General features: G+C 42.6%; 1 long non-coding RNA gene across 2 annotated transcripts; it reads left to right on the top strand.

The window, feature by feature from the left end:
- Positions 1-680: 680 nt before the first annotated feature.
- LOC109368904 lies at positions 681-25,373 on the top strand. Of its 2 annotated transcripts, XR_002117370.1 has the most exons (4): positions 681-1,769; positions 1,965-2,111; positions 17,654-17,747; positions 23,367-25,373. It is a non-coding gene; the product is annotated as an uncharacterized LOC109368904 (long non-coding RNA). The 2 variants fall into 2 exon arrangements; XR_002117371.1 differs by lacking the exons at positions 681-1,769; positions 1,965-2,111 and adding an exon at positions 12,059-12,098.
- Positions 25,374-25,653: the final 280 nt, after the last annotated feature.

Here is a 25,653-nt window from a genome sequence, read left to right as displayed (position 1 = left end):
CTTGAAATATAACACTTTAATGTGTTCATTTCAACGTTTCTGATATTGTCCAGAAACTGAGAAATTTTAAAAATCTTGCTGCTTTCTACTGAGATGTGCAACCAGCTCCAGAGGTGGTGGGCTATTCCTCATGAACACGTCAACACGCACAACATGTACTCACTGGTGCAGAACCCAGGTGGTTTTAGGTAGTCACTTTGATTGAAGCCATCATTTAGGTGTGGAGGAATGCCAGTGAAACGAGAAAGTCTTCAAGAGGGAGAATGAGAATTAGAGAGGTTCCACTCAACAGGAAACAAAAAGTGAAATGAAACCTCTTCTAGGACAGAGTTGTTTATTATTAAAAGAGTTTTAACAAATGGCAGGAACCCTTATTCTCACCATTACCTGTGGACAAAGTAGCTGTTTTGTTGCTGCAGCTTGCAGCTATGTCACAAACCGTCATGGCTCTGGGATGGAAACATGCTCAAGGTGCTTTCAAATATAATAATACACGAGGGTCTCCGTTTTGATAGAATGAAGCAACTAGGAATTTAATTAATTGGTCTTAAATTCTATCTTGCTGTTGAGACTCCTGTGATTGCAATCATGGAGACTTTCACTTATACTAAACCAGTTTTGCTGGTGAGACCAAAGGACAGCTGTTGATACTTCAATATGTGAAGAATCTGTGTAAATTCCAGAATTAAACAACAGTCTGTGCAGGATTGTGTAGGAGGTGGTGACTGTTTTCCTCTGCACCTGAATCTTTGGGTGTTTATTAAGTACTGCCTGAACTGTCATCTTAGGGCAGGTTTTGTACCCCTGTTCACTAGCAGTAGTGTCTGTGTTGCAGAGAGCTGCATCTATTGGGATGTCTACTTGAATGAGATTGTATGCTTCATAAAATAATCTTCACACTAAGAGAAGATACTGTGGGCTAGACTTTTTGCATGTTTAATATGGACATTTTTGTGTGACTTTTTTTTAATATCTTTGGAAAACAGCAATGCTATTTTCCTGGATGTGCTCCTGTTGCTTTCCTTTGCTGATTGCTAACATGCTAGGAGGAGATCAGGCATATTTTTATCTTATTGTAACAAAATGAGTTCCATGGAAACGGCAGCAGGGGAAGCCTGCTGAGCAGCTGGAGGTCAGAAATCAGCCCATGTTTAGAAATGAAGAAAGGCAGCATGGTGGGGCATGGCTGCCTGCATTCACTGCTCTGGGTCTGGTCACTTAAGCAGCAGGCTGGCTTAAGGCAAACTTTCTGCAAATTATGACATTCAGTTATGGCAGCTGTAGACTGTCACACATAGGTTGGATGTGTGGCTATGGTAAAAGAGCTGGAGTTGTCACCACAGGGTGACCACAAGCCTGTCACCCAGTGGAAATCCTGTTTTTTCACATCAATGTATCACATTTGTAGCCAAAACCAACTCATGGCACCTAGCAGGGCTGATCTGGAGTCCTAGAGAAATTTGTTAAAAAAGGAGTGTGAAATAGGAAGGTATGGGTTGGCTTCCCCTCACCCTACAGAGCACTGGGGTGCCTGTGGGGCAGCGGGTGCGTCCCCAGCTGCAGGCCGCACTCATTGTTTCCATGGCAACGCAAGATGGCAGGTCTGCCCTGCTCCTCACAGTGCAAAATGCCAGGTTTTGTCCATCAGCTGAAGGCAGCAATCATGCCCTACTGACAAAAGTGAACAAATTATTTAGAAGGACACTCAGGCGAAAAAGCCACTTGATAGTGTTTTATCTGCCACCAACTGGGGCGATCCCTTTACCACGGTGAGGGAAAGAGATAAGAATAAACTAACTCTCTCCACCACGCTCCAGCCACCATATCCTCCTTAGCCTGATTGCTTTATTGCCTTTACCAATTTCTGCTTAGCTTCTCACTTTGTCTTCTTGTTTATTTGTGGCTTTCTCCTGGCAGCAGTGGAGAGAAAATCTTATTTCACTGTTGCCTTTTTTTTTTTTCAGTGGCAAATCTGATAAAGGTGACACAAACTGCCAGGAGAATTGGTGGCATCGAGGGAGGCCTGATGCTACTCATCCGACTGGAGTGGAAGAGTTTGCAGGCTCTCTGTTGTGAGGAAATCCCTGCGGCTGTGGTTCAGCATCTGTAGTGTAAGTGCAGTGCTCTGTACTATATATATGCAAATCATGAAGGAAAATGGGAAGAAGACACTTTTCCTATTGTGCCGGTATGCAAGCATCTCAGTGTCTCCAATATATTTCTTTCTCATGCTTAAAGGGCCAAAGACATGTATACACATCCAGTAGAAAGCCTGTGGGAGGGAGGAATTGAAAACCTGGCCACATCTGCTCAACCTTGTATTAAGTCCCTGGAGCATAGGGACTTTCTGCCTCCTCCCAAGGCTGTAATTTCATTCTCATTATGATCTTCAAGATAATAACCTCACCGGACACTCACATGGTAAGATGGGATTTGACAAGACTGTGGTTAGAGCTGGTTGTTTTATATGGAGCAGAACTGTCAACAAACTTTACTGAAGAGGAGAGTGTAGATTTATGGTGTAAATGTTCAGCACCAAGGTGACAGTGCAAAAGGGCTTGGGTAGGCAGCATAAGGTGGATGCAGTCTGGCAGTGGCACCATGGCAGGGAACAGTGATCCTCAGACTGGGGAGGATTCGAAGGAGAGATGGTGAAGAGTAGATGACATTAGACTTGGCAACTGGTATCCAAGGGGGGATCCACGCTCCTCTGGGCACTGTGGCCCGATTTCATAGCCTTTTGTTCAAATTTAGCATCCAGCTGAGAGGCATAGTATCTTTGAGGAGAGATGCTCTAGTGCAAGAAGTAATGTTTGCCACACTCTGGTGAGAAGTGCAGGCTACTTGGGTATATTTCTATGTATCAGGTGTGTTAGAGCTTAAACTAAAGCCCACAGAAATAAACAGAAGAGCTCCCATTTATTTCATTGGCTGTGGCATTTCCTATATGGAAAATGTCCTGCACATTTTCTAGCTGATGAGGCCTCCCAGGAATTTCCACAGCCCCCAGGCATATGCCTGTCTTTAACCCACGTGCAGAGTTGCAGTGGTGAGAGCTGAGTCTCACTCTTCCCGAGCTCCTTCCCTGCTCTGCCCAGAGTCCCACTGAGCCAATGTGAACCACAGAACGGGTGAAAGGATATTGCCTCATCCATCCCTGGCCCCAAGCAGGGGCAGCTTGGGCAGGCTGCTCAGGAGCGAAGAGCCTTTTGCTCCTCTGTGCAAGATGCCAGTGTTCAGTAGGCAATGCAAAGAGTGCCTGTCCCTTGGGCTCTGTGTGGGTGCAGCATGCTTATTGACATCATCCCACACTATCTGCAGCAGCTGCTGCTTGCTTGTTCTGCCTGCCTGATGTTTTCCAGGCAGCTTGTAGTTGGGCAAGATGGCAGTGTGCAGGGAAACAATGAAGCTACATTTGTTGCAGGTGCTGCGGGAAGAACCAAAAGCCCTCTGCGATCCAGCTATTACATTCAGGCTTTAAAAGCTAGCACAGCAGGGCTCTCTCCATTTTAGTCTTTATATTTCACAAGCATTACTGTGCCATTCATTCCACTAGCACCTGAACCCACTGCATCCTCCTGTGAGAAAGAGCATTTCTATCTCCTTTTATGGTAGGAGACTCCAAAGGTGGGAAGTGGTTACAGAATCTGTCCATAGTCACATACTGGGGCTGTGAAAGAGCCATAAATAGGTTTGCTTCCCTTGTCCTGGGCTTTAATTCACAGAAAAATCCTTCCACTATAGTGAAGCAAGTCACATTGGGCTGCAGCTTTTGTGACTCTGCATTAGTGCTATAGTTCATAGACCTCTCTCATTAAATGGTCACATGCTGCAGACTGAATGCCAGGCTGACCTTCCAGCCTTTGCTTGAGGCTGGAAAGGCAAAATGTTGGCACTGAAAAACTCAGCTTTCATTAAGCACTGCCTGAAATCAGCTAATCTCGTTTGACTGAACATAGAAACAGCAATACTGTAAACAGAGGGGTTTGGTGCTTGGGTTAGCATGGGGCTATGACAACATCAGAGACTGTCCCAGCTCTCTGAAACCAGCAGCAGCCTCCCACTGGCTCAGCTTTTGGGAAATTTAAGCAAAGCCAAGAGAGAGATGAAACTGCAGAGCACACAGCTGGTAAACAACAATCCCATCCGGAAACAGTAAATGAATAAAATACACTTGACCTCTGCTATCTCCAGGGAACTTTGCCATCCCCAGATAACAGGAGTTTAGGTGTCAACTGCCAAAGCTGGGTGGTTATGGTAAGTGATGAGCTGGTCCATAAAAATTCTTTTTCATCTTACTTTCAATAGCAAGTGAGCAACGTGTACTTTCCCTGTCTAGATCCCTGAGCTAGCACATCTTCATGGTGCAGCTTGCTTTCTTCTGACTTCCTTTTTAAGACCAGCTGTGTGGATCTGTTTGTCACTGCTTTGGGAACTATACTCATGGTTTTATCTGCTTTGTGTGTATATTTCTTTATGCCAGCAACTGTCTTTCTGATTAGTTTGTCAGCAGCACCTAGCATAGTGCTCAAGAGCTGTCACAAGCTGAATGATAAACTGTGATAACGATCTCTGCCCCTCTCCAGTAGCTGCAAGGAGGTTGTGCCCATCAGCCTGGGAGATCTTTGCAACCTTGCATGCACCTGTGCTTACAGGGTACATGATGGAGGGTCAGAATTGTCTCAGTATCATCTACTTAGCAGCAACAACTTTGCATAGTTCTCATTTTACATTGGCTCATTTACAGTCAGATTCAGGCCTCCCCGCAATAAGGGATGTTTGTCTCAAGGTTTCTTTGCTTCCCAGCACGTTGGTGGAGCTGGCTGTGGTCACTCTCTGTTCATATCACAGCAATGGATTGGGATGCACAGCGCAGGGATACTGAGCACAGCTGTGTGTGGTGTATGGATGCAGGACAGATGTGTCACCAGGATTCTAATTAAGTTAGGGGTGCAGAGAAAAATAACTCAAGTATGAAAGGAACATGTCTTAAATTGAGCATTTTGCTAAGTGGATTTTCTCCTCTGATTCACTGCTCAATGCAGGATTTCAGCCTCCCTTGAGTAGCTCATTGTTCGCTTGTTTTTTTTTCTCTATTAATAAATATGCACAAGCACTTAAATGGAATAATGTGGAAAAAAAAAAACAAACAAAAAACCTCCAAAAAATCAAAAAAACCCAACACAACAACTTGATGTCCCACTGGGGAGAAAAAGCTGTACAGAGAAAAAGAGCTGGCTGATTCCTGTTTGTTGAAATAAATTTGTCACTTATGCTTAGCTCCTGGGGCTTTGCTGCATGGGGCAAGAGAAGTTTAACTGCTACTCTTGTTTAAGGCACACTGTTATGTCAGTATTTAACAGGAGAACTGACTCAGGATCAGACTCATAACATGCATGGTGAACTGTAGATGAGAAAGTAATTTTTGGAGCAGATTATAGTTTGGAATGAGCAGGGAAAGTGACATTACAAAAAAGTTTATTTCAGAGGTCTTTGTTCCTTAAGGGGATGTTTAATCTTCTTGAACAATTCTCTAACACAAGCAGTCATCACTTGTGGATGTGACTTGGGGGTTCCCTCCTCTTTTCTCCTCCTATTGCTTCTTGGATGTTGCATGTTTGCCAAGATTTCCTTTTCATGCTGGAAGGAATCTCACAGTAACTCTGAAGTTACCTCACCACAGGGAGACATTACAGGAAGTTTTCACTTGGGCAGATAACAGCTCTCAAAGGACTGATCTCCTCAGAGCTCCTGGGTAGAGGCCATATACTTTGTATTAATAGTGCATTATGGTGACCACTGGTGCTTTTGCTGATTATTCCTATGAAGCTGTGCTTTGTTTCCTGGTGTGTGCATGTGCCTGTCTGTCTGCTAGAGGCAGAGGGACAGCCTCTGAACTCTGTTCTCACTGCCAGTGCAAGCTATGGGGCACCCACAGCTTATCTTCTCCTTCTGAGGACTCTGTGCTGTCCTCTGTCCCACAGCTCTCATTGCTGTGGGTCTCCCATGCCAGGAAAATGTGCCTCAGCCTGCAGCTTCTCCATCAGTGCTTGACTTGTCCTTCTGCTGCCTTCTCAGGGAAGTGTGCAGGAGGCTTTGGCCGTCACAGTGAGTAGGTTCATCCTCAGACTGCCAGGAGAAGCAGGCTGACTCCCTGGGGTCCCCTTGCAAGGGGGAAAGCTAAGGATGTTTGAACAAGTCCAGTACATTAATAAGCCAGGCTGCCCCACATAGCAGGAGCAAAAGTGGGACAGCCAGCATGCTGCTAATTTTACACAGGTCCAGGGGGATTTTTTCCCCAGGAAGGGTGTTATGATTATTTTGCGTTCTAAAGTGCCTAAAATTAATGTTTGTTAGAATCAAGCTACTATTGAAAGCTTCACCCTACCCATCCCAGGCCCTGGGGGAGCTCCACACACTGGGAGGGGCAAGCTCTCTCCCAGGATCCTCAGCCTGGCAAAAAAAAAGAGACAGAAAAGTGGAGGAGCGCTGACCCAGTGGAGGATCCCCAGCTCTGCCAGATCTCCTGGCTTACCCACTGTGCTATCTCCATGAGCTGAATGAGAGCCAAGGAAGTCCCAGTGTGCCCAGCACCCTGTGCACCCAGCAGAGCCCCGGTCCCCTCTTGGTGGTACATTACTCCCAGTGCCTGTGCTGAGGTCCAGTCCTGCAAGGAGCCAAGCATGCTAAGCAAAGCAACACAGAATTCAGCCAGTGGGTTTGCTTAAATGCTTAAACACTACGTTAAGTTCTTTGCTTAATTAGGCCAGACTGTGTTGTTCCTTGTGGGACTGAGCACGAAGTGAGGCACACTAGATTAGAACTAATATTTTGAAGCTAAAAGCTAAAAATGGAGCACTTAGCCCCCAGTTCTGCAAATGATTAAGCACATGGGTAATTACCGATTTCATTCATTCATCAGTGGTGTTGATTTCAGTAGGGCCATGCGATGTTGGTAGTTGCTCAAGTGTGTAAGCATATGCAAGGTTGGGGCCCTGGGTTTAACGAGCACAGAGGCTGGGGAGATGGATATTTGTACAGTGCATAACACATGGGGTCTGCAAGGCCTGTCACAAGTCCCTGGGTAGCACAATAAGAATAGTAATGCCATATTTAAGTACTCTTGATTATTAATGATGCTAAATACTGGCCTTCCCCACTGAAACATGGCTCAGATTTTCTGTTTCAAGCAAAGTCGTGGGTTGATAGTTGGACTACATAACCTTACTGGTCTTTCCAATGATGGTATGATTCAAAGAGCTACCACCAACCCCATCGTTAATAGAGCAAAAGAAACAGCTGATATTATCTGAACAAGAAATCTTGTGGCCTTGTGTCCACCTGGGCTATTCTTTTCCTAAATGTGGATGTTAAAATACTGCACCTAATCCAAAAGGAACAGAGTGAAATTTGAGCTGCAGTAGATTTTGTCTCAACAAGTTGGAGAGAAACAATTTTGCTGCTGTTCTTTTGTCTGTTTGCTTTTCCCTGGGTATATTTTGTTTTGCTTGGCTTTTTTTTCTCCCCCTTTTTAAAACAGAGGCAGACCTTATCTGCTAGGAATGGCTAAATCCCTGGTATGTTTTTGTTCCCTTTAGATGATTTGACAGTGATGTTTATAGAGCTCATGATTCAGGAAAACCGAAGAGAGGACAGAATAGAAACAAAATGAACTGAGCTCACCCAGGAGAGCCTCCTGCCATTCCACGAAGCAGCTGTTAATGATGCCTTTGATAATGTGCCATGCTGATGGGACCGTTACATGATTTCTTTTCTGTATCCAGACGGCAGTGTTTTTAAGCTGATTGTGTGTGCCCTCGGGGGGGTTACAATTCCATGTTTTCACACAGAGCCACCACGAAGCACCTTGTGTCACAAACAAGGCTCATTAGCATAGCTCAGCAATTAAACCCAGCTCGGTCTGCTGTCCTGAGATAAAGGACTCCCAATTTATGGCCCGGTTGACTTTTGCTGGAGATGAATGGGCTGACAGCTTGGAGTGGTGACGTTTTGTCTCATGAGTGCAGCTGTTCACAAGGGTGATCTCTCAGAATGTGACTTTTCCACAGACTAACCCAGGGTATTAGCACTAAGTAATTACAGGGGAAAGCCAGGGGCGATGGTTTTCTGGGAATAGGAACATCGCAGGCCCGAACAGCTGGGTTGTGCTCGTGCCTTTCTGTCTTTGAAAACAACAGCTCTGCTGGAGGAGAGCTCCCCATCTGGTGAGCTCTTCTAATTCGTATAATAAATGCAAATGATATTTACCTTATTTATTTTTGACCAGTCTTTAACGGAGTTTAGACTGGATGCATGTAGCAAGACGTGTGTCTTCTCTTCAGGACAAATGTGCGTTGTTGCATTTGATGAGTGATATCGTTTTACAGTTTCCAAGCTAGTGTGTTTTCAATTTTGTGAGCACTGTTTTTAGGAAAGAACTTTTCTCATGTTTACTTTTCAATTCACTGGCTTTTTGATATCTAATTTTCCTTCCTTTGGGTTGAGCTTGTATAGGAAAATTTAATGGTTTTAGGTACTGTCATTTCCTAATTAAACACTTAAATTTGTACAATATTGTTTGCTGCTTCTTAACATAAAGAGGTTTGATTCCTAAAGCAATTCTAACATAGGGATCCTTCATGTAAAATAGCTGATAGATAGAGTGTGTTCTGCGGGATTCAACAGAAGGAAACAGAAAGGGCTTTCTGGTGAAGCAGTGGAACATTCATCAGCAGGAGCTCAGGGAGGAGAAGTCCCAACACCTGTCAGAGATCAGGTCCTGCCTCAGGTGGGAGTTTGGGTTGCAGAGATGTGGGGTCCCAGGACTGTGCTCTTTAGACAAACACAGCAGTAAATCTGAACTGAAGGCTTGTCATCAACATCTGCTTTATAACAGCCACAGATCCAGGTGGGCTCCTTACATCCATTACTGTGGATCAAAAGTGCACGGGAACTGCACTTTACAGATATTTTAAGGTTTGATCTGCCTTAAATAATGACAGTGGGATTGCTGCAGGAGTGTACTAAGTAAATGTGTAGGGTACAAGTGAGCTTGGAAATATGTTCTGCAGCTCGTTCCAGGGGAACGTGGATGGGGCTTAGGGTTTCTGAAATGTTAAATATGAACCTTTGTAGCCTGAGACCCATTGGGAAGGGGTGGGTGAGATGGAGTTGTGTGTATAATACGTATATGATGATGTTGGATGAGGTAAGCAAGAAATGAAAGAGTTAATGAGCTGAAGGAGCATTGTGTCAGCCTTCTGCAGCCTCCTGTGTGACACCACCTGGAGACCTCCCCTCTCCACCATGTCAGCCTGCTTGTCAGAACTGGACTCCTTTGTCCCTGAAAAGTATATCTGCAGCTGTGATGAACTTTACCATCCCTGTCCCTGTTGGCATGCTCTCTGTGTGGGTACAAGTTAAGAGTCAGACTCAAAACTCTACTGTCTGGTTTTTGGTGAAGATCAAAATCCAGTAGTAAAAGGCTGAAGATCTGACAGGTCAGTATAGCAGGGAGCATCGGATGCTCTGTGCACACATGTACCAGCACTCCCCAGGAAAGTTCTGCTGTTTTCAGGAAAGGGTCTTGGGGCCAGAAAGTCTCTCTAACCGACTTCTGTCCATCTTAGAAAAGGAATTCTTTTGTGCTGTAAATATCTTCAGAAACCCCTTTATTTTTTATTTAAAAAGTTTTTTCTGCGAGCATGTGGAGCTAGTTTAAGCCCAGTAACAGTAGACTCTTTTTACTTAATTACCCTTTGCAGAATCATCCTAGGATTCCCACGTGTCCTTGGGTTGAAGTTGAAAACTACCTGCGCATTGGAGGATAAGGTGTCTAATGATGATGGACAGGGATATGGAACACAATCTCTGAATTAGGGAGGACCTACTGGTTCCTGTTGTGAGAACATGTGTCTCATTTACTCCAATTTGAAACTCTTGAGGAAAAAAGATATTTTGATCAACAGTCAGAGGTGCATCCACAGACCCAGTGGCCACAAGTACAATTTAGAAATGTGTTGCATATGACACTGGTTTTGAACCTGGGCCAAGCAGCAAGCCAGTGAGTTACCTCATAGCAAGGAATGAGAACATGAGATACCAATCTCTCTCCATTTGCTGCCAAATAAATGCCAGCATGGGGCCTGGGGCTTCTGAGTCTTTAAGATCAGCTTATACTGACTACTTTGGAGACAACATAAATTCTGGTTAATCTGTGTATGGCTACTTTGAAATGTCACTGCTTTCTTGGCAGCAGTGATTCAAATATATCTCTGGCTGAAAAGGCGATGGAAAGGGGGTAAGCCATCTGCATTGGTGGGTAACTATATGGTGTATCTCTTCCAAAGCACAAATCAGACTTTGAATCTTTCTGTAGCTGCCACAGCTGCTGGTAAGTGACAGAGGAGCCCTTAACTCTGTGTGCATGTACACGTCCACCCTGTAGAGAATTTTCTCCTAATGTCTAATCTGAATCTGCCTTCTTTTATTTTAAAGCTATTATCCTTTGTCCTTTCACTATACTACCTGAAATATATCATCTGAAGGTAGGAAAGGAGAACAGTGTATTTCCACAGCAAATACTAGTAGTGTTTGCTGTTGTTTTCACTTCATGCTGCAAAGTATATGCTGCCTAGCAGAGATGTTTCAGGAATTAACAAAGAGCAGAATGGAAAGTAGCAAAGCAAGTGGTCTAAGCAAACTCTGTTGAATGCACATTTTTCTTCATTATTTTCTCATTGGAGCATGATGATGTCTGATGGACCATTATGGATGGGGAGAAGGAAAGAAGTGTTAGCAAAGCCTAAAAGCAACACTCTGCTGCTATGGTTAATGAGGCAAAAAGGAAATTCTGGCTGTGGCAGCAGTGAAGTCCAATGAGAGAGAACTAGGCTTAAGCTTGGATGAGGGAGTGGAGCTTGAAGAAGGAACTTTACTAGGTCAAACATGTAAAATCTTTTCCTTTACAGTCTTTTCCCACCTTCTTAACTAGGCATCTATGTGACTGTTATCAAATGCTGATGGGCTGAGCTTTTAGTGCCAGCCATCTGAGGAGAAGACGTAAGCAAACACTGACTCTGGCATTGGCCATATCAGTTAAAATGAAGGACTAAATACATCATACTGGGTCTGGGTCTGACACTACTGGCTGCCAAGTCTTCTTGTTGGTAATTGCTGTGGCACTGTGGAGAGGGCCTTGCTGCCTTCCTGTTAACTTTCTGGGTATCCAAACTCATCAGGTCAATAGGACAGAATGACTTGTGTAGCCTTACAAGCTGAGCAAAATCTAGAGTTCAGTGTGCTCAAGCAACCCAAACCCCCTCCCATGCTCAGTGATTTTGGGGTTCCACAACAATTGGGTGTCATGTGAAGGGAAAGGAACTTAGTGTAATGTGACAACTCATGGATATTACCAACAGTCTTGAAATTCATATTCCTTCACTTGGCTTTAGGGTGGGAATCTCCAAATGCCCAAGGATTAGGCACACAATACACAAGTCCTTTGTGGATTTGACTGAATGCTCTGCTGCTAGTGGAATTTGCCACTTTCGGTTACATTCCCCAGAACGGATAAGGAAGAAAGATGCTCTCTTAGAACTCAGGAGGCTGGATCAGAATACCCAAAGTTATGGTGAGCTGGGCTTGGCAACTGTAGCTCAGAAGCAGGTGCTTAGATTGGGATCACACCTGTTTTGAGTTTACGGGGATGGACTGAACCATGGAGCCGGGAAGAGCAGGGCCAGCCAGATAACTCTAGGAAAAGAGCAGACAGCACATAGCCAGCAGTGAGTCATGATGAGCATAGCAGCACTACCGGTTCTGTACACCTTGGCTCATGCCTTCCTGCATGTGGACTGAGCTTCAGGTAAAAATGTACACAACTGTTGTATGTATCTGTAGCGGAAATGCTAAGTCACAGCTTGAAGCGGTGATTGAGCACCTGGGCCAACCCAGGGGAGCTCAGGTGCATGCAGTGCAGCTGAGTGACTGGAAGGGCTGGAGCCAGGATCCACCCCCTGCTAGCCCTCATTTAAGTGTTGGCAGTGGAGGTGAGGGTATTTTGCTGGAGATCCCTGTGTATTTGAGGTTTTCTGAAGGTAAGCAGCTTCTTTCCTTTGTTTCTACACCTATGGCCATTGCATTTGGGCAAGTCCTCACTTGCTACAGCCTAGGATTTTTGCTACTTTGCTGTCACTGTTGTCCTTTCCATTGTGTTACAATGTCAATGTAGTTATTCATTTTCTAAAGCCTCTCCTGGTTTCTGGGTGTTAATACAGTCTCACTTTGAACCTGTGTGAGCTCTCGTTTACAGCTGTGGAATTGTAAGTGCTAAGACTTCAGTGTGCTGAAGTCTTCTAGAGGGCCTGGCCCCAAAAGTCAGACTTTCTGGAAGTTTTCAGTGCTTACGTTGTCTCTGATAGGATGTTAGAAAGTGCTTAATGCAGTCTGAGCTTGGCTGTATTAGGTCTGTAGGTGCTGATATGGCCATTTAACTGAAATAAAAATAACTTAAGGAAAGTTGTCCTTTTGTTAAGCCACTGCTGTGTCTTGGAGTGCTCAAATTCTATAAATAGATGTCAGATTGCCCTAGGAATAGTCTGGTATTCTATTAACGTTATCTCTTTACTAGTGCCTACTATCTGTTCTGTAGTACTTATCTGCAGAAAGCTCAAACTCTGTACCTATCTCAGCTTTCAAGTGTCCATAGAAGTATTGCCTTTGGTATAAGGTCAGTTATTATTATTTTTAATGGGCATTCTTTGGTTTCATTTGAACTTTTTCTTTTCTCCTCCACTGGCTTGCACTGGTACAGAAAATAACAGCTGAATTACATTTGGTTTCCCCTGCTTCCTTTCTCTGCGAGATGAGGTTACAACGACCTCATCTACCTAAATCAATAATCTGCACCCAAATCTAATAAAGATCTAGCAGGGCCTGTAAAATAGCATGCAGCCCAGATGGAAAGGGAGGTCCTAATGGCCATTCCACTCATTAGCTATTTATCAACCATTAACGATGAGAATAGGAGTGGTGCAGGGAGAAAAGGACTCAATAGCAAAAAAGCAAAGAACCTTCCTGAATAAGAGGAGGAGACAAAGACTACAATGCACTCATCTGCAAATTACAGTTTGACTCTCATTAGGGAGAGGGAAGTGCCTAAAAAGGGGGATTCCCATGCAGAATTCTGGGTTTTCCTAAGGGAAATCTGTGTTCAAGCTGCTGTACGAAATAACATACAGAAGAGCTGAAGTATGTTTATGTCCCGACTGTCTGTGGCTTCATCCCTTTATGGATATGAAAGCACTAAACTAAAAGGCAATACTTTCTCAACCCAAATATTTTGTTTATATGCGTGTATATATCTGTATCTATCTATCTATCTATATAGATATATATCCAATATAAGAAGAATTGCTTGTCTGATCTTAGACTGGTCACTTGATCTGTAGCAAATTTAGATTAAAAAAATCCCTTGCAATTTCCCAATTATTTGCATCAGTACAAAGAGTTTCGTTTCTTTTCACATGAAGGAGATGAATGTATGAACTGGCCATATAATAATTTTTTTCTCCATTGAATTAGCGAAGCACAGAATCAGGCAAGCAGCTCCACTGAGAAAAATAATCTTTCATCCTTGTTTTTTGAACAGAAACTGGCTCTGTGACAAAATGGAACTTTTTAATGCTGTCAACAACATTATTTTGCATTTGAAAATGAAAGCCACTCATTTTTTTTAATTTTTTACTTTAAACGACAGCAACGTTTTGGTGATTATGCCTTTTTATACAGGTTTGAAGCTTTCACACTTATTTTGGGGAAGAGTGTTAATATTTGATGGAGATAGGAAATGCTTTTTCAAAGTTGGAGTAGTAGAGCAAAAGGAATCCAGCGTCTCTTGAATTTGTGGTATGAACAAATGCAATAATGTCCCATGAAATAATATTTCAGATTCCAACAATGCAGAACAGTGATTCCAAAGAAAACAGGAAATAGAAATAATTAGTTGAACATGAGGAAGAATCCCAAACATTACTAAAATTCCAGAAGTTTTATGAAACGGTAGCCAAGAACTTGTCTTTAAATCTTTTTTGAGTAATGTTTGAGTTTTGCTCTGCAGTGAAAATAAGTTGTAGTAAGTTTGTATTTTCTTTGATGAATACTGACTTTGGCTTCTTTGGTGAAATAGTTGCAATCCAGTTTTCCTATTCCCTGGAGTCTTTGCTGTTCTGTGTTTTTTGCTCCATACCTCTCACTGGGATGGCCAAGAGGAGCATAGCTGAACCAGTGGCTGGTTTGCAGGCAAATAAGGGGCACTGAGTCCTTTCCTCCTTTCAAAGCATATACTACACAGTGCTGTGTGTGGAGAGGATGGTGTCAGCAGTGCTGGCCCTTGCTAAGAATGGAGGCAGCTGTGTAGCATTTTTCAAGATGGTTTGGGGGATCTGCTGCATTCTCTGCTGGTTTGCTTGACTTAAAATCTGAGCCATGCTTTCTGTTTGAAGTTGTCTGGCTTTAGCTCTCAGCCACGGGTTCTTGTTAAGCCTTTTTCTGCTAGATTAAAGAGTCCTTTATGACTGGTATTTTCTCTGCATAGAGGTGCTTAATACCCTGTAATCAAGTCACCTTGGTCTTCCCTTTGATAAGCTTAACAAATCCTGCCCATCCAATTTCTCACTGGAAGCAGCTCCTCCTCACCAGCTTTTAAACCACTTTGGTGGCAGTTTCCTTACCAGTCTCTGATCTTTCAGCCTCTTCTAAGACCATGCAGTACCTTCAGATGTGGATGGTCTCTTTCTAACAGTCCCACCAGTGCTGCAGAGAAACACAGCCCCTCAGCACGTGCACTGGTGTTAATATTTATATTAATAATACAAAGGGCATTGTTTTCCTGCATAGTACTGCAAGGCATCACTTGCATTCCTTGTCCTTTGCTGTACAGCTGTAATAAGGCTTCCAGATAAGTCATTTAACTGTAAGATTTCCTGCATTTTTTCAATGCAGCAAACTTTTCTGCTCAGTCATTAGGTTTCATTTTTGCTCTTCTGATTCCTTTTCCTCCCCCACTTGCCAATGCTGTGTTTAGGTTTTCTAGAGAAGAGCTGATGAAGATGGTCATGCTCCTGGGAAGAGCTGTGGAACATCTCATAAGGGGAGACTTTAGGAAGGGAGAGATCCTTGTGAGCATGACTAGATGTGCCTCATTGTTGGAGGCTAGAGGAGAGATTGGCAGCCACACCGTGACAAGGGATTACATGTATTAGTTAAAATGTCTTGAGATTTTACAAGCAGTGGCTCTCCAAATGGTGCTCAGTGAGGAAGTACCCCATGGTATGCTGTGCAATGTTCTGCTCTCATTTGTCTTTGTAAAACATGTCATCTATTCTAACTTAGTGCAACTCATGCTGATGGTATCTGCTCTGAGCCTAGAGGGGTTTGCACTCCTTACAGAAGAGGTTTGGGATAAATGCATCCACTTCATTTGGTAAATATGCTCATGCTTGCATTATAAGTTTTATTCAACTATCTGTGAGAGCTGGAAAGCTTGTTTTTTTTTTTTCTGGAGCACTAAATCAACAGGCTGTGCTTAAAGATTTAAGAAGGTCCTTCATTTGCCAGTCCAAAATCTGATTTGCTGAAGCCTCTCTAACTAGCAGGCAGCTGAATCACATTCTATATTTCTCTTCTGTATGCAGTGGGACAGAAGATCGGAGGCATAGTGTTGAAAGGCTTCCAACACTGCTGAGTTTATATATCAGTGAAAGATGTGTGGTTGTTCCCCTCCCTCTTTCAGAGGATGATGTTTTTTCATTACATAGCTCTAGACCTGTATTTTTCCATTCACTAGTTGCTACCTCTATTCTCCTTTTGTTTCCAAAATTGGGAAAAAAAAAAAAAAGAGAAAATGCAGATGGCTCTGGTGTTGTTTACCCCAGGAAACATTTTGAGCATTCAGCAATAAAACTGGAGGAAATCCTTCACTTCCTTTATGCCTCCTAGCAAGTAACCACATCACTATGAAGTAAGGATGTTTTTGGGTTCTGACCCAGTGTCACTGATGAGAACACAGCCATAAATACTTTAAAGATGCAGTCTTGAATTGAGCTGGTAGATGAGGAAAAGCCACCTCTGTTTTGGAAAGGAATTCTTTCCTTCTGCAACCACTTTCTAAATTGCATTGACATTATGCAATTAACATACAAAAGCTTTTGTATCCGCAGGATTGTTTTTCATGTCAATAAACACATTCCTTTGCTTTTCAGTGCAATGTTTAATAATTCTCATTTCCCATAATGGAAAAGAGTCCTAGTACTTTGTGTATTACACAAATTACATGGAAGAAACAAAGCTATATCTGATCATAGTTATTAAATTAGGAATATTTGCATAAATCTTTTTTTCTTAATCTCATTTGCTGTTGGTAAACAGTGTGCTATCAAGGTTTAGCAAAGTGTTTGCTCTCTAGTTGTGTTTTTGCTTTCACCCTATCCTTTTTGAAGCTCATTTGGCAGACAAGTCTTGCTTCTTCTAAGCTGCCTATCAAGTGTATGTATTGAGAGATGTCATTCAAGAACACGGAGACCTGGTCTTATAGATCAGGAGATATTAGAAATATCTGAAAATCCATGCAACTTGTGTGCCTGGGAAAGGCAGCTGTGGTCTGTGGCTTGCGTTCTAGGCACTATGAAATCTAGGAAAATGAAAGGGATGAGTCTGGTGGGTAAACAAATAACCTAAATGTAAACTCAAGCACTGGAGTGGAGCAGCCTGTGCCTTATATGCAGTCAGAATTATCTTCTTGCTCTCCAACATGGAACTGCAGGGAGGAGAGTGCAGTCTCTTCTTGTGCAGGCCCTGCTTTGAGCTAAATCAAGGCTAAAGAATGGAAGAGGTGATGCTGCTGTGGCTTTGAATGGCCCTTAGTACCTGACCTCATTCAACTCTACTTTTATCCCCCTTTGATCAGACAAAACTGGAACCTTTGTTTTGCCATGGTAGTCTAACTGGTGGGAGGGTACAGAGCCAGACATTTAACTTGAAAATGAGTTTACTGCAATAATGTTTTTGTTCTATTGGCCAAGCATTTCCATGAGTGGTGAAAGGGGATAATTGGGAAACTGGTATGAATGTGTATTATGTCACTTTTGAATCATATCCTGTGTGTGTGGAACATGTGAGCCCCAGTTAAGAGACCCACCAGGCAGAGGGGTCTGTCTGTAGTGTCTACACTGTCATACACATGGGAGCTGAGGGCTGTGGTGATGAAAGTTTTCAGTGGGAAACTACAAAGCTGTATTAGAGGAAATGCTTTCAACATAGCTAAATCAAGATGTGTGGCATTTTATTTCTGCCTTTGTTACATATCTCTAAGCTCTTTTTGGCCAACTGATAGTCATTAGACAAAGCTATGTTGCTTTGCAATTTACTTATTGCAGGATTGCAACATAAGTGCTAACAGAACAATATTTTCCCTCGTGTAACTTATAATTTGTTGGATGTGCATTCAGCCCCTGTCATGCCTGGAGCTTCCAGAGAGATGTGCCACTGCTTTCTAGGCACTTACAGCATTCAACCTTATGTTTAACACAGCCAGGTGCAAAGCATTTGCACAATTTTTGTAATGTCTTTTTCTCTTCCATCCACACTTTTCTAGGAAACAAAACAGAAGATCACTATGGTATCAATAAAACATGCTGTCAGCAAGATGTGTAAGCTACCTGCAAGCTCAATTCCACTTACAGGTGCCAGTGAGTATACTTTATGCCTTTTTCCCCCAAAATCAGTTTCTGTGATTGACTGCATTTGCATTACAAAATCTTGTTTCTATTTCTGGAATTTTTATGAAACTTATGAAAGTGAGAGATATTAAATCAGGCTTGGTAGAATGGTTTTCAGGCAGGAGCAATAGGACTGGAAAAGATTTCTTGTGTTTATCTTTAGGAACTAGTGCTTGCACTGGGGAAGATTTCACACCTCTTAGGAAAAAGTTTTGGTATATTTGTATGACTATACCAAAATATTTCTCATTAAAATCACTTAAACAACCTTTTCCAAGCTTTTGTGACTTTGGTTGCACTGAAGAGGTGATCTTCATGCACAGAAGTTCTGGTGCAGTCACCATAAGACATGCGTCCTGTTCCTCTGGGATGGTGCCATGACAGTGCAAGGATCTAAGCCAGCACTCGGGGTGGGAGCAGCAGGGAGCTGGGGAGGCATTGCCTTGCAGTATATAATGCTCAGTTTCTCATTTCAATTTTTTTCACTCAGTGCCAGAAGTGATTCTCTCAGATGCTGTCATTGCAGTAGTACGTATTTCATCTTTGTTGGTGAAGCAGAGGCACGTGCCTCGCACTGACTTCTCTGGTGAGAGGAGAAAGGACAGTGACTCAAGTCCCTTTCATTCAGATACCTAGAATAGAGCTAAGGGTTATTAAGATGATATTTTTATCATCACAAATCATGTTTAATGAGTAATACTTGAGTCTCATTCTTTCTGTGCTAAACCTCCTCCTTAAGCTCTCAGTGTCTCTGGCCTTGGGTTCGTGCTGTGTTCAGCTCCAGATCTGTGTTTGTGGTAAGAAGTCACATGTTTCCCAGGTGACATCTCAGTCACTTGTGTTTAAGTAGATTATCAGTTTCTTTCACTGAGTTTCTGTTTTCAGAAAAATAGAAGGCTCTTAGGAGAGCTGGCTGCTAAGATTTGTGTGTGCTTGTGTATCGAGTACTTATTTATTTTACTTCTAGCTATAAACAGTTTAATGTTTTTGAATTACTGTTCAGTCTCATTTGGTTTGGTTGTGACCTTGAGCCATACGTTTCCAGGACTCTTGCTAATGGACCTTTTAAATGACAACTATAAAATACATCAGGCCCTTTGATAAGGGGACTGCTGCTACTCTGCGTATTATTTTAATGTTATTCTACGAAATAGCCATTATAAGACCATTATTATTTTTAACTCCGGTTTTATTTTGTCGCACCAACATTACAACAATCTACATTTAAAATATTTCCTCATTTGTGCAAAGCACATTTCTCTGCCAGGGGTAATGAAATGACCAAGCAGTGACCCTCATTTTTATGTTTCTCCTACTGTGAAGAGGAATTGAAGATGAAATGTAGAAGCTAATAGCTGTGCAGCCTTAGTGAATCTAGCAAATCTAAAGAGCCCAGCCATGGGATACATTTAAATATTAAAGCAGTTCTTATGTGCTCTAAACAATATTTGATGCAGCTCTCAGTATGCTTTAATCTGGCTAAATGGTTATTGTGTTATGTCCTAGCTGTAAAACTGTCTGGCTCTTTTGTGGTCAGGATGCCTTTCCCCAGTGCAATTTAGATTCTACGTGGATAAACATAAAGGACCAATCTCCAAAATGGATCTTGTACAGATTCATGCTGCATGGAGCCATTCACTCTTATTTACTACATTCTTCCTGATGTGTATCGTGTGACAGTTGCCTATAGGGTAGGGAGGATGCTGGCTTTTTTTTGAGGGCGGTGAAAAAGAGGAACTTGGCTCAGCTCAGTCCTGTAAGGAAAGCAGTATCTGGCACTGCGCTTGCTCCTTTACCTCTGTTTCACTGCAGCAGAAGTTGGGTGTGGGCACGGATGAGATGTCCTCTTGCCAGCCTCATTGCTGAGAACCAGAAAACACATTTTTTTTGGCTGGATTCTTCTGTTTTCTGTATGATTCCTGATGTTCCTTCTACAGAACTGTGTCTTTTGTGGGGGCTACTGAGAGCTCCCAAAGTTGCAGATGCAAGTTCTTTTGTAGCCTTTCTGTCAGAGTTCTATATCGTCAATTAATGACTGAGCTCAGACTGTATCATCTCCTGGAGGGGTAGAAATCATTTCTCACCTCCTTTCTTGCTTCCTGATTTGTGAGATGTGTATGGAAACCCTTTGCCGCTGCTCTCTCTGTCACAGATGTGATTGAAATAAGCTAGTGTGAGAAGGATGCGTGTAGAGTCTTATCACTCTCTATTTCTGTAGGAAAGCTGGCTAAACATAGAAAATACAATTTTCTCCCCTTCCCTCCCCCCTTTCCAAATTATTCTGATGAAAATCCCACCATCATCTCTCCTTTCTGTCCTACCCCTGAAGGGAACTCCTGCATACCATACAGAGTGTCTGTGGTCATGCCAAGGGGACAGAACACACAGTAACCCCTGGGAATGGGGATTCTGAATTATGCTGAAGTCTGAGCTGAAATTACTTTGGTGATCTTTTTCTAATCTCAAGTGGGCAGCGATCCATATTGTAAACCCTTCACATGTAATTTGACACAATTAGCAGATTTTGCTTCTGAGACCATCTTGTGATGGGCAGGGAGAGCTGAAATATTGTCTGTGGTTGGGGGTAGGTGAACCAGCCCTGTGGGGAAGCTGATGCTGTCCAGCCTACCTGAGGCTGGGCCTGTGCTGATTAAGGAAAGTATAGTTTATCTGCTGCCAAAGGGAACATTTCCTTGCTTATATTCCAAATGAAAATCAGAACATTGAATACCACCCCAGTATAGGTTTCTTTTGGACTGAGTAACATTTGGTCTATCTTGTTTTCCTTCAAGCAATTTCCTGATCCTTACCATCGACCTTCCTATTAGTAAATCAAACGATCTTTGTCAGTATGACTCTTTTATGATCTTGCTAATGAACTTTCCATTTTATGCTTCTTGTCTGATTAGTAATGCCAGAGATTTAACCAAGCAGAGATAATTCATTAGTCTGAGCTGTAGCTCTGAGGGCATGGTGTCACACCCTCCCTTCCTGCTCCTCTTGCTCCATTAGTTGCTCTGTGCTCTGACATCTCTTTGATTTCATTTTTTTTTTTCTGAGGGAAAATGCAGAAGTCTTTTGCCTAATGCATGTATTGGTCATTCTTGACTCACTGGCAGTAAAATTCATTGGATCATGTTGGAAATACTTAGACTTTTTTTTGTTCATTTAAAGAACTGTCATGTAGACCAGCAGGAACAGAAAAAGCTATTCATAGATTGAGCTGCAGTTGGGGAAAAAATATAATTGCAGCTTTTGGTAGCACCTGGGATTATTTATGATATGATTACTTTCCTTTTTTGCCATTGTCTTAATTTTCAAACCTTACATTTCGGAAATTATCTTTTAATCTGTTATTGAGTTAGTTGTTGAACTTGGTACATTACAGAGAAGAAAATAGATTTACTCATAGTCACTATGCATAACTCAATGTATTGGTTTAATATGTGCTCTAGGTCCTCTCTCTCCCTAGTGCTTCCTGGGGCTGGGAAGTAGATGCTTGGTGCTGCTTTGCTGGGGTAGTGGACCACTGCCTGGCTGCACTCTTCAGCATGTTGTACCAATTCCATGTTGGAAACTGGGTTCTGTTAAGTAGGCTGGTGGGTGGGCAGCAGCTGATCTGACTGAGGGTCAAAACCACAGAAAGGTCTCCTTTCCACGGTTTGATAGGATGAAATTGGCTACAAGAGGGAGAAGGGCTGAGAGAAACAAGGAGAGGCCCGCTGAAAAAGCACTGCAGGAAGAGATCCTGCATAGTGAGGGAAAGGCCTGTGACTATGGCTGCTTGAAAGTCGTGGATCATACCACTCGTGTACTCATGCATCAGATCACTTTTTCGTGATAAAGCAAAGACCTCTTTAGTGCCACTCACAAGAATCGTGCCTGCCACTGCGAAGTGGCTGGCTGAAGCTTCTGGAAGATGTGGGAAAAATGCCTGGTATCTTTGTCACCTAGGCTTCTCCGTAGAAACAGAAGTAGAGCTGGAGTTTGTACCAGCTGGACCAGGAAGGCTTCAGTCAGAGCAAGTGGGACCTTTCAGAGAGCAAGCATAGATGTGAGTGAGCATAGGAGTCTTGTGTATTATGATCTGCAGCAGCCAGATAAGGTTTTGCTATTAAAATACCTTTCTTTGGACCTGTTTATTAGCTTTTGCACAACTCCATAATCACTGGAAGTTGGGTAGGGTTCATTAGATTCACTTACATAGTACCAAATTGTTTCAGTGATGATTTAAAATTATTTCCTCATAAACCGTAGGTGTAAACCTGTATTCCTTGTGTACTCATAATTGCCACTGTTAGTTTGTCAGTGACATGGTCAGTGCAGCAGCAGGGAGATGGGAGATGCTGTGCAGAATCCCATTTGTTTATACCTCCACAGAAGTCATACCTCTTGCAGATAGTAACTGTTTCCTGCTCTGAGTTTTCTTTCCCATGTACTACAACCAGATGCAAGAGGAACATTCTAGAAAAAAAAGTCAGAATATTTGTGATTATTTTCCAGCATCCCAACATGCGCCCTTCTCACGTTTATTGCTGTTGCTACAGAGGGTAGACAAGATCTAATTAAAGACGAGGCCTGGATCTGCATATGTTGCATGTGTTTGGGGACTGTCTGGCTCGAAGGAGTAATAATTGGCTATAGGGCCTTTCACCTCGGTGGCATGGCTTTGAATACAGATCAGCATAGGCAGTGACTTCTAATGTCATTTACCATGTGACAGCTGTTTTCCATGTGAAATTAGCTGGTAGCCTTAGTGGTGTTTCTATAGGAAACCAATACCAATAATTACCACATCAAATGGTGCTTTTAGCACCCTTTAAAAATAGACATAATTTAATGAATTTAGTTTAATGGCTATGCTTCAAGTGTACATATTGGTAACACTGAAATCAATAGAACTCCACTTAGCTTTGAGTCAATTTTGTGTATAAATACATGCTGGAGGTAAGTACAGTAGTACAGTAAGGTACGGTAGTAACATCTAGCTGACAAATTGTAATAGCTCTCTGAAACCTCTTTTACCTCTTTTGGGGGTGTGCTCATAACGCATTTGGGGTTAGACTGTGTACTCTGACCTAAACATGCAAAAATCACAGTGAAGGAGAAACATCAGCAGAAAAGGTCAGGATAGTTCAGGGAAAAGTCCTTGATAAATGACTCCTATTTCTGTGGTGAGAGCTGTAAGAAGAGATATCTCTTATTAGACCAGCTCATAGAGCTGAATGAGACAGATAAGCTTTTGGGCACATGGAATCTTTTATTTTCCTTTTCTTTTTTTTCCCCCCTCATTTCTTTTTGTGCCAACCCTAGATTACATCAGCAGCTCAGCTCAATAAGAGCTTTTGCACTCTGCCAGCTGTAACTGCTATGTCTCAAGAGGTATGGTACGTGCCTTTCTGATTTATGCCATCCGAAGTAGTGGCTGTGGTTTGACACTTGAGAAAATTTTGCTACTTGCTCTGTGAGGAAGGAACCCCCCCCATGAGAGGCACCAGTTGGGGGGGGGGGGGGGGGGGGGGGGAAGAAAAAAAACTGGTTGAAGGTTGACCTTAAGTTCCTTAAGCTGATTTCTCTGTTGCCTTTCAGAGTTCTGTTCTCCACTGCAACATTAACAATAGCGTTAGTATGGCTGTGAACTGTTGCCTCATTCCCTGGTCTGAGTGAGAAGCTAAAGACAAGGCAGGGAGTTTTAACTGGATGTGTTAGTGCTGGGGCCATCAAAGCTAAAACCTTCTGTGGAAATGTGCATTTAAAAAAAGAACTTTTGCTGCATGTCCCTCCAGGACTAGATGGACAAACTTCTCCGTCAGAAGAACCCATGCTTTTGCTTATCACTGGCAGGGTGGAAAGCCTGAGCCTGTCTTACTGTTCTTCCTTGTTTGGTATCGTGCATTTCTGCAAGGAATAGCAACTACAGAGGGCAGTTGTTGAGGAAGATGCTGCCTTACCTCACACTGAGGGATGAAAAGAAATACCTGACATCTTGACATTTTTCGCTATCTGAAATTCTTTTTTCTCACAGCAAGTCCTTTTTAAAGTGATGAAGGGAAATGTTCTCAGCATGACTATTCCTTGCTTATGATCTCTGATTCTGTAGATTTGCATGCTTGCCTTCTCAAAAAACCTTGCAGTAACTACATACTCATGCACTATTATGATAATTAAACTCAGGGCAAAAGATTAAAAACCCTGTAATTCTGCAGTCCCCCATAACACATGAAGCTCCTCCTACTAGGTAATGAAACCATTATTCGCTAAGAAGTTAAACATGCAAGAGTGTGAAGGTCTTTTATAAACAGTGCTGTCTGCTAGGAAAGAGAGCCTTCAGGCTATTGCAGAAGACTATCATTTACATGAAGTGAAGGATTATCCTGGGAAGGCACAGTAATACAGATACCACAGTCTTTCATTACAATGATGGGAAGAGTGGTTTCTCAGACCCATCTTCTTGGAGGGGTTCCATAGAATAGTTCTGGAATAGGTTAGGGGGGTATCTGTCACCAGCAATGTAGCTGAATTGCATGGACTTCCATGGGGCAATGTTCTCCTGAGGTCTGCCCCAGACCTTGCTTCTATAATTCTTTGTTATGCTCCTGTTCTTCACACTACGTGTGACTGTGACCCCGCCTGCTGTGCATCTGAATCTTTTATCCCTTATGAAGCCTTGTTGCCAGGGACCCAAAAAGCAAGGTATCTAGGAGATGTAGTAGTTGAGAGATGGCTATAGTGTTGATTTGGACTTCAGAATGTCTAATTTATGAGTGGAATGCGTGCAGAGTTCATGAAGGGGGAGTGGTAGTCATTTAGCAACCAGGACTGGAAAAAGTGTATTGTGTAGAGGAAAACGTAGTGACAAGAATAGGAAGAAGAAACCAGGGGATGTACAGAAACAGTGTCTCAGTAGGGTGGTGGCCTTGTTCATTACTGCATCATGAAAGAAGCAGTCTGTCCTACTCCAGATGTGTTTTATACCTTCACCAGACTTCTTTCTGTGTGAAAAGCAATTCCCTTACAAATGGCCTTTCATCAACCATGGGGTCACAGCAGAAACAATCATCAATGTATTGCTGATGTGGCCAACATATCTTGTGAACTCTTTGACCCTAGCAATCAGCAGGATTTCTTCATGTGAAGCTCTAATACAAAAAGTATTAGTATTAATGAAAGAGCTCTTGGCCTGTTTGGTGTTCAGGGTCAGTAGAAGTTTACGGACGCCTTTGCCTAACATTCCTATTGTGTCTGGCAGCTTGAATCTCATCTTGATTTTTCACAGGCACTGATTTAATAATATAATTCTCAAGTTCTGCTCCAGCCTTTCAGTATAGCAGGAATCTAGGAAAGCTGGAAGCCACTCTAGCAGGAAACCATCACCCATTGGGTGTTGCTCACTTTGCTCACATTCACTGATTTACAATATTATTTTCTCATTGCTCTGCTGGGAGACAAGAACAAGTTTACTGCAGTTGACTTTGAAGGAATTTTTTTGATGCCTCACCCTCATGCTTCTATTGACTGGGTTAGGAATCTCTTAATTAAATGGGAATAGTTTCCCAACTTCTCTTTATCCAATACACTCTTCCTAGAGAACGTAATGATGCATTTTGAAAGTCCTGAACAGTCCTTAGCTGCTAAAGAGAGGATGACAAATAATAGAAGCAGGGGTTCTTGTGCAGAAGTCTCTTTTGTGAATGTCTTTTTCTTTAAAAGCTTGAAATAAAGTTTAAATATTGCAGTCATAATCATTAACCTAATTTTATTACTTAAAAATCTAGTTTGCTCTTGGACTGAAGCACAAATGAATGTTGAATACAGGTGAACAGTACAGTAAATTCAGTTGTGTGGAGTAGTGGTGTACATAAATGCCCTGCAGCTC

The sequence above is a fragment of the Meleagris gallopavo genome, chromosome 8, assembly GCF_000146605.3.
Source record: "Meleagris gallopavo isolate NT-WF06-2002-E0010 breed Aviagen turkey brand Nicholas breeding stock chromosome 8, Turkey_5.1, whole genome shotgun sequence".
NCBI lineage: Eukaryota > Metazoa > Chordata > Aves > Galliformes > Phasianidae > Meleagris > Meleagris gallopavo.
The sequence above is the reverse complement of the archived record's forward strand: the minus strand, read 5'-3'. Positions and strand labels throughout refer to the sequence as shown.